Source organism: Osmerus mordax, chromosome 21, assembly GCF_038355195.1.
Source record: "Osmerus mordax isolate fOsmMor3 chromosome 21, fOsmMor3.pri, whole genome shotgun sequence".
Classification (NCBI taxonomy): Eukaryota; Metazoa; Chordata; class Actinopteri; order Osmeriformes; family Osmeridae; genus Osmerus; species Osmerus mordax.
Window position 1 is genome coordinate 8,859,308 of NC_090070.1, and position 7,854 is coordinate 8,867,161.

Here is a 7,854-nt window from a genome sequence, read left to right on the forward strand (position 1 = left end):
CGCTCTAAAAGCTGTGCTTTTCATCTCATTCACACTGAATAGGTTAATGTAAATGTCCCAGTGATTCCCATTTTAAATGGTGACTGTTTTATTTATGTTTCCCCTTTCTTTTTAAAGCTGCCAAGGTTTCTAGAGAGACGTCTAAAATTCAAACATCAGTGTGGTGTCGTTTCTTAGCTACGGACCATGTAGTCTTGTGTGCTTCCCATCTTCTGGAGTCCTGCCTGTCCTCTGCAGCTTGCAACTGTATATAGCCCACACAATCAGCCCCTGAACAAAGAGGCTTTTGATTTCAAATTGGAGGGAAGATTGGAGGATTTCCTTGTGAGCTATCGACACAAAATGGCCCAGCTGAGTTGGGAGTGTGTGAAGCAAATGGAATCAATTCTCTCCAGCTGTTTGCTCTCTAGTTGGTTGGCCTGGGATGGGGAAGCAGGCATGTATGCGGCTATTCATTAGGCCAAAGATGCAGTTACACCAACATAGGCTATTGTCTGAGAAGAGAGGCGCGCCTACACAGCTCATCACCTGGTGGTGAAGAAGCTTCTGGAAAATCCCCAAAATGAGATTAGGCTTTCAGACAAAATGGGTGTAGGCTGTAGTAAATGCTTAGAGTCATCCCACCGATTGTTCTCACGGACTCGAGACAGATAAGCACACACGTCCACACACACACGGTTGCAGAAAGAGAGAACAAGAGAGGGAGGGTGGACTGGAGGGAGGGGGGAACCGTCTCTGCGGTAAGTTAGCTTTTGAAATCAACCAAGACAAAGTCCCCGTCAGAGCTGCTTAACAATGAGGGGTTCCAGAGGCTCGGCTTGTCGGCCTGGTTTTCCCTCCTCCGCCCCCCCCCCCGCCCCATCATTCTGCTCTGTTTCTTCTTCAGACTCACTCCTCTTTCTCCCAAACTTCACCCCCTCCCCCCCACCTCTTTTTCTTCTTCTTCTTCTTCCCCACAACCAGGGCAGGCTTTTACAGTGAGTCAGGCTGATTGGGGTGACTCACATTCTGGATGTAGGGGAGCACCTACAGGGGGGGACGGGGGGGGGGGACAAGCGGGGGAAGCCCTGGCTCCTCCTCTGAGGTGGGTGATTTCTCTCCACGTGGGCTGGGGGCACTGGGTCCTCCTCGTCCTTACTACATTTACATTTAGTCATTTAGCAGACGCTCTTATCCAGAGCGACTTACAGTAAGTACAGGGACATTCTCCCGAGGCAAGCAGGGTGAAGTGTCTTGCCCAAGGACACAACGTCAGGTGGCATGACCGAGAATCAAACTGGCAACCTTCGGATTACTAGCCCGATTCCCTCACCGCTCAGCCACCTGACACCTTACTGTTCCAACTTGGTTGTATAATTGGTTCCCTGCTATGGTTACGAGAGCTGTGGAACATGACAATACAGATGTTCACTGATTAGGCATTAAAGAAGCCGAGAGCAGTCTGCCGTACTAACTGACCCAACTTGCCTGCTTTAGTTAAAAGGGACTTCAATGGAACTTCTTGAATGCAGGTCATCAGTTACACAACAGTACGCAACACATTTGGATGTGGGTATTGATATTGGATGACATCTCCTTCGGGCACATTGCATGAGATGTGGAAATGGGGGTATAGAGCTGAAACCTCTAGCTCTGTTTTCACACAGCCGAGCACTTGTGGAGATGCGACTAGCCCTCCGTTTGAATACGACAAGATAATCCATACACGTGTCCAGATCTGTTCAGGTTCATCCGGATCTCCCTCATCACAAACGACAGTGAGGTGTCGTATCACTATTCTGATGGAAGTCAAATGAGATTCAAGACTCTCAATGTTTTCGAGTGGTCCCAACTTGCACATGAAGTGTCTTCCAGGAAGGAGTGCTAATGACAAGCAAGGACAAAACACAGAATGCAGACTGAAAGGAAGCCTGTGCTATCAAACCATCCTCTCAACAACACAAGTCCCTGACACCTGCCCTTTGACCTTATGACCTGTGGAGTACAGGCTGGCTGAGTGGTTTGGAGTGGCTCTCTCCAGAATCGGTGCGTGGTAATTGCATTGGGAGCATCTTAGCATCGAAGGCCAACAGGGGGGAGGCTGTTGATAAACACACTTCTGTGTGGATTACCTGTGGAGCTGGGTTATCACATGAGCCTAATCCCTCTGTAGGACAGGGATCTAGGAGAGAGGGAGGGAGATTTGGAGGGAGGGGGGTGAAGGGCGTGCAATGGCGACAGAAGAAATGGCTTGAATAGGATCTGTTGGACATGTACACCGTCATTTCTTTCATTTCGTCCAATGATCAGGGAGTCACACTTGGATGTTCATATGATTGTGCCCTCTTGTTCATTGTGGTCCCTGTAATTGTGACCGACAGAACACTCTTTTTTATGGGCCTTTACGCGGTTGTCTACCTGCCCAAGGACGGCAACAGATGTAGCTAACTGTGAGCTGCCCCCGCAAAACGAAACAATAAAATAACAATGAATCCAAAATTGTCCACCAATTCATTTCAGTTCCTCTGCCTCTCCTCCTGTCTACCCGGCTCCGTGTGTCTGTTGTGTGTTGGTGTGTCCCAGCAGAGGGATCATTAAGCTGCGTGACCTGAAACAGGCTCCATTGGTTGGGGCATCAAAAGTGTGTGTGTTGTGCTACACAAGGCTCTATTAGCATCAGTCTATCTGTCCCTGGTTCTCCGAAGCCTATTACAGAGCAGAGAGCGTTGGCGCTCTGTGCTCCATCTTTCCCCATGATTAGATTAACTCTCCAGGTCTGCCGGAGAGCGCAGGAAGGCCACGCTCATTACCCATGTGCCCCGGCTTCACTCGACGCACAATAGCAACGCTTTCAGCCCCGTAATTTGAGACTCTCAGGCTCATCAGCGCAGTGGTGAGATACCATACGGACGTACCCACACCACTATCCGCTGATGTTCCTGTTCCGCATCCTCTTGATTACAGAGTTCGGATTAGAGTGTACGGTTGGCAAGGAGATGCAATGGCTACACATTAGGCGCATTATTTTCCTTGGCTGCCGCAGGCGTTGTGTGGCGGTCGGGGAGTTGCTGTCGTCCTGTAGCAGACAGGGAACAAGACATTCCTGATAATTGACTTTTTAATAGATTGAGTCTGATCCGACTCGATTCCCAACGTTGCAATGAGTTTAGTGATTTTTCAGATGGAAAACATGTACACAGTGAAATCTCCTAGACAACAAGGGCAAAGTGAAAACAACATCAACTGCGATTCAATAATTTATTCAATCAGGGAGGAAGCACGGTGATTGTATTGCATTTGGGGGTGCCAAAGGACAGACAACCCATGCCGTGACTGAACAAAGAGCAAGTCAAATAGTCTTTTAATGTAAAAAATACATGAAGAATATACTTGTTTGTCGATCTTATGTAAATTTAAAAATATACATGTAAGCTTGTGATAGTTGTTCTGGGTATAGGGCCCTGAAGAACAGCAAAGTTAAAATATTCCGTGAAAGTATTTTGGGGGGGTGAGAAACTGGTTCAAGTCAGTGTATACCGGTACTGTGTATGTATCTTTGAACAAGCTGTTCAAAGATACAAATAAAGAATCAAGGACTCATCGCTCTGGATAAGAGCGTCTGCTAAATGACTAAATGTCATCCAAACCAGTTCTTTATTATGTCAGGGAAGGGATCAAGTAGGAACACTCAACCCAATGAAGGGTGTGAACTTATTTTTTTTGTTTAACGTATCGTTCTTTATTTCTTAGAAAGTCTCAGTACATTAGTGTCTAAACAGGATCACACCTCTCCTGAATGTCGTAAACAACTCTTCATCAAGGAGGAGGACACACCCAGCTATGAACGATTTTGTTACATTTGTTCCACCTTGCATGCTTGTGTCTGACAAGGTTATCCATTGCCCTGCCTCCCTCTGCATTTCAGCACATGGGGAGGCGGGGCCAATGTTGTAATTTAAGAACTTGGCTTTGGGCATAATCACCTGTGGTGGCATTTCTATGGTCAGGGCGGCTATCTAGATAGGTTAATCATGTATAACACCGTCCATTATGTTGAGAAACGTTCCAAATCAGGAGATGATACAGGCTGGTTGAGTGTCGGTTTTAACTTGTGTTGATACACAGAAAGTCCTTCAGTCTGAAGGTCAATCTAGAGCTGCCGGTCTGAAAGGGCTTGACAACAGGGGGTAAACCTTCCTGGGCCTTGAGGGGGAAGAGGGAAGGATGAAGAGGGGGAAGGATTTGTGCCATTCGCAAGCTCTTGCCGGGGATATTTTTCGAGAGAGGCACTCTGAAAGAGAAAAGGGAAATGTTTTATAAGCTAAATGGTCTCTGATATGAATACCAGGACAAATCAGCAGGATGACAATGAGTAAAAACAAGAAGAAAACGACAATATTTTCTTTTCTAAAATGTCGTGGCTGTTGTGACTGTTCCTGTGTTTTGAGGCTTATCTTATCACCTCAACCACATGCCCAAAGGTTTTCATCAGCAGACACGGGAGTCAACGTTTTCCCACAGAAAATAGCTACAGTTAAAGAGTGGCCTTTTGAAAGGTATCCCAGAATTCAGCATCAGACCACAACAGATATGCTATTTTCTGGCTCGGCACTCTAATCCCCAAAGCACACACAGGCTTGTACTGACTCACCAGTTGCCTGGCCATGGAACTGAGAAGGCTCTCTACATCTAGGACCCACATCTGCACAAAAGAAAGAGAAAGGGAGGGGGGACAGAGAGAGGAATCAGACAGACGGGAAGAAAGGCAGGTGACATGCAAATACATCAATCATTTATGATTTCGAGGTTGCAGAGCAGAACGGCCCCATGCCCACGTTTTCACACTGAACCTAGTTTTGCAGAGATGGCACTTTTCTCACTAGCCTTGCCATAAAACATTCAGCAGCCTGCTAAATTTCTCCCCAGTAACCACTCGCCCTCCATACTTGTGACCCAACAGATGGGCGCCTATACGAGGCGCAACTCTCGAGTCCCTCGCTGCACACGCAATTCGCTTACTTTGCTTAACCTATTTGTGCCGGCGCAAGGCACAGACAAGACCATTGGCAAACTCCTCAGACATGCAGTGCTGTAAATGCAAAGAGAAGATTGACTCGAATACACGAGCGCATTCAAACACAACGTTGAAACCTTTCGTGAAAACGCACAGTACGGTGCATATGAAATGATCGTTATTGAGAAGCTCTGAATCCAGGATAGCCAGTCACAGATCGTTTTAGGAATCCCCATGGGTCCTCCTGCAGGTAAATCAATAGAACCTCTGAACAACTTAGTATTGGCTGGATGAGCCTGTAAGAGAGATGGAGGACCACGACAGAGAGAACGGTGCTTACTCTGTGGCTCTGCCTTCTCTCTATGCTCCATGCCCGGACGTCTCGCCAGTGCTCTGGTAGACGAGGGTCAGCCACCCTACTCTCGCTGGCTCCCGGCATGGTTGAGCCTTCCTTCTGGATTATTCTAGGTCTTTCTCTCGAGGGTCTGCTCTTATTCCCAGGTCTGGGGGTAATGAGAACCATCCCTAAGGGAGCGTATCAGTGTTACTGTTAAGGCCATGCCTCCTCTCGCTCAGGTGACTGAAATGGTTTCCCTTGTTGTCATTTGAGTCCAGACACTGATACTAGCAGGACGGTGTCTGACTTCGGATAGGGTGTTTTGGGTTGGGCTTCTGCAGTGAGGTGTTTCCTCAAGGCTCCGTGTCCACGTGCATTAGCCATGGCTGTGGACTGCGTTTGCCGGTTTCCGCCACATTCACTGTGGCGTACGTCTGCCTTTGTGCTCCAACCCTCCTATTAATTGTGAGAATAATTGGTCTGTCTACACAGACTCCACAGACGCTTTTTCTATTTATCTCCCTCCAGGAAAAAAAGCTGACAAAAGACATAATCCTAGATTGTGAAGCACGATGTAGTCCCTTTGCTTTCGTCGCGCCGCCTTTGAATAGGAATGATTGCCCGTTGGCACAAGGGCATGGACAAAAGAGCGGGCCTGAAATGTGTGGGGTTGGATAAAAAGCAATGTACAGCACTGTTGATAATCAGACAAGATATCACAATAGGATAATGGAGCCCTCACCTGTTCTCTTTCTCTTTAGCCACCCTGGTCACCCTCCCCTTGTATGCTTCATATGCAGCTGCCTGGCGATCTAGGGGGAAAATGATGTGCAGAAACAAGAAAATTGCCATTACAAGTCTAATATGCCCAGGATAGAAAGGGATTAAAACACAATTTGTTGGCTCATTGATCATCTCAAAGAAGAAGTGGTTAAAAAATGATTGACAGAGTCTGGATTTAATGGCAGTTTAGTTGGCAAATAAAACATCCGGTGTCGATATCTTTGCATCGGGATAAAAGGCTTTTCCTAGTGTGTGAATCTACAGCAGGCAGTATGAGTTTAACCCTACACGATGGTAGCTCTCCAGGGAAACGCTTAGGGCGTTCCTATTTAGGACATTCGTTAGCCGTGTCATGCTACCGTGGCTAAAGCTTTCTGAAAGCCAACATGGAGCTAGAGTTGACAGTCGCTTCTTTTGGCTCTGCTCTCTAGGGCTATAATTTTTTTTTTTTACTATTCTCCCAGATCTCCATATCTGATTGGATACTATTAGGTATTAGGTGCACCTCTCTTAATTGAGGACTAAGAATAGTTTAGTGATGAGGATCCATCAGTGGAGACGCCGATGGAGGTACCATGGAAACAAGAGGGGTACAAGGAAGAGAGAGAGAGCATCCACAGCATTTGCATAAATTGGTTGGATTGGAACCAAACGGGGGTTGTTTTGTCTTGTCTCTCCGAAATATGTTCTTGAAATCTTCTTTAAGTGTCGAGAGGCTAATGTGAATGCAGTGATCAAACTTAGCTCTGCTCAGGTGCTCAACTGCACGCAACTCCAAGTATAATCCCCTCTTTAAACCAAACCCTCTGCAGACACAACAAACGGCACTTTCTACAAACTCCCCGTACCAGACAAGTTCACAGGTGGCACGGACACCAGAGTGAGGGCTGAGATATCCCAGCACTGCATACATTACCAGGCTGATGTACCCGAAGCTGACACCTGGCTGAGCGGGAGGCTTCACTTCGGCATGGGAGGCGCGTCCCTCGGCATGTAGGCCATCTCTTTCTCCCCAAGCTCATCAGGGAGGCTGAGGGAGCGAAGAGAGAGAGAGAGGAGAGAGAGAGGACAGACGAGGAGAACAGAGGAGATAGGAGAGGAGGGAGAGAGGAGGGAGGAGAGGAGAGGAGAGGAGAAAGAGGCGAGGATAGGAAAGGAGAGATGTGGATAGGAGAGGATAGGGGAGAGAGGAGAGAGAGAGATGAGGATAGGAGAGAGTAAGGGAGAGAGAAAGCAGAGAATGGGAGAGGAGAGGTAAGGCGAGGAGAAAAGAGAGAGAGAGAGGTGAGGATATGAAAGGAGAGAGAGGAGAGAGGAGTAGAGAGAAAGAGAGAGGAGAGAGGAGTAAAGGAGAGAGGAGTAGAGAGAAAGAGAGAGGAGAGAGGAGTAAAGGAGAGAGGAGTAGAGAGAAAGAGAGAGGAGAGAGGAGTAAAGGAGAGAGGAGTAGAGAGAAAGAGAGAGGAGTAAAGGAGAGAGGAGTAGAGAGAAAGAGAGAGGAGAGAGGAGTAGAGAGAAAGAGAGAGGAGAGAGGAGAGGACGGTGGATGAGTGGGAGGACAGGTGTCAGATCTCATTAGCACAGGACAGTGTGACGGAAACCTCCACGTTTGTGTGGTGGGCTGTGGGGAGTGGAAGTGCCAGTGTGGTGGCTGCTCGCTTTCTGGCAGGGGCCATCATCGTTCCCCTCTGTGACTCAGCGGCAGGGGACTTCCTGCCAGACTCGGAGAGACGAGGAAGGCTTT